Consider the following 2,198-nt stretch of genomic DNA (forward strand, 5'->3'; position numbering starts at 1 on the left):
GGTGCCTGCCCATGTTAAAAAATATATATAATAATAATAAAAAGAACTTGGCTTTAAAAAAAAAAAGGCTTAGGAAGTTCAGGGTGTCTCTCTCAATGGGGAAGGCACATGGTGAACATGGCAAAATTTCTCCAAAATGTTTCCTCTTTTGAAGAATTCTAGTAAACTAATCAAGACCCACCTGGGATGGGTGGAGTCACATCTCCCTCTAATCAAAGGTTAATACCCACAATTGGGTGTGTCACATCTCCATGGAGGTGATCTATTCAAGTCCCCAATCTACTGTGATGAATAAGATGAAAAGAAACAGCTGCCTCCACAACATGGATCAGGATTAAAACATGGCTTTTCTATGGCACATAATCCTTTCAAACCAGCAGACCATCTGTATTAGCATTTCGCATGCCTTAACTCACTCAGTCCCCACAACAAGTCTATGAAGTAAGTGTGGTTATTATCATCACCCTATTACCCAGAGAAGAGACATGAGGTCTGGAGAAGTTATGAAACCTGCCCCATACCCTCCAGTGTCAGGACTTAAGCACAGATCTGGACTCAGGTGCTGTGGGGACAAAGTCTGCAAGCTTAGCACAAAGCAGTCTGAAGTTTAGTCTAGAGACATGGCTCAACTGAATTCCAAATTTGCTTATGCCATTTTGAGTTGGGTTTCTGTTCCTACCTTTTGCCTCACTCTTTCCTGCACTTGCTGACAAATCAGCATCATCTGTCTGAAGACTATATCCAAACCAACTGAATTTCTTCCTCCCTCTTCCCCTTTCTTCTCTCCCCATCAACACTCTGTGAATCATATACTAGCTCTTAGCTGCTTGAGGAGGAAGCCAAGGAAGCAAGTCAATACAGAGTGAGGCATGATTTATAGATTGTACATTTCCGAGGGCCTTTTAGCTTTTAGAAGTAGGCTGTTAACCTATCGACCATCTTTCTGGCAGAAGTTAGATAAGGAGATGGAGGACTTCAGACCAAGAAGAGGAGTGTGTTAGAGGCTACTCTTTCTGCATTCCTTTATCAATTCCAAACAGATTGCATGTGCCTGGTTTAAGTATGTGAATATTCTTGTTGGAATGTACTTATTTATCTCTTCTGGAGTGCGAGGATGTTAATGTAACATCAGAGTGTTGTACTGATGATTACGGCTTTAGTTTATTTAAGGTCTTGTCTTTTTCAAGTCAAATTCATTTCCCTTGAACCTTATTTTGTTAATTCCTTTCAGAATGAATTCTCCTTAACTAGTATCTATCAGTACAATGATTACAATGATTGGCTTTTTTTTTTGCACAAGAGTTAGGTGCTGTTTCAGTTTGCAAGCTGCCAGAATGTGATATACCAGAAACAGCGGTTTTTAAAAAGGGAAATTTATTAAGTTGCAAGTTTACCGTTCTAAGGCCATGAAAATATTCCAGTTAAGGCACCAATAAGAGGTTCTCTTCACTCAAGAAAGGCCAATGAAGTTCGAGGTTTTTCTCTCTCAGCTTATAAGGCACGTGGCGATGTCAGCTAAGCTTTCTCTTTTCCTTTTATAAGGCTTCCTTGGGGGTGTTTTATTTCTGCTCCAAAGGTCTCTGGCTGTGTGGGCTCTGATGGTTCTGGTGACTCTTAAGCTTTTTCCAAAGTGTTTCCCTCTTATAGGGCTCCAGTAAGCAACCCCACCTTGAATAGGTGGAGACATCTCCATGGAAATCATCAAAAGTTACCACCCACAATTGAGGGGGTCACATCTCCATGGAAACAATCAGAAAGCTTCCACCCAGCAATATTGAACAAGGATTAAAGAACTTGACTTTTCTGGGGTACACAAGAGATTCAAACTGGCACAGGTGCTTTTACACTTTTTCTGGTGAGAACTTGGGTTTCTGGATGCAAGCGGCACATCTGAGTCATTTTATTAACTGAAGGAGGTCTGACATATTGGTTTAAGGTCCGCCTCCCTCGGCTTTGGAGTCGGTAGGACTTGGGTTGAAATTCTGATTTGGGCATTTATTAGTCCTAGTCTTCTGATAAAGATCAACCAGGCTTTTTAAACCTCAACATTCCCAGTTAAAAAGAGGACATTTTACCCTATCACGTGATGTCAATGTGAGGATTAAATGATGTACTGATTGTAAAGTTCTTCATACAAGTTTAACATGTAATACATGCTCAACAAAGGTTATTATTTTCTTATTTTTATTTTTATGTTC

This window comes from Tamandua tetradactyla, chromosome 9, assembly GCF_023851605.1.
Source record: "Tamandua tetradactyla isolate mTamTet1 chromosome 9, mTamTet1.pri, whole genome shotgun sequence".
NCBI lineage: Eukaryota > Metazoa > Chordata > Mammalia > Pilosa > Myrmecophagidae > Tamandua > Tamandua tetradactyla.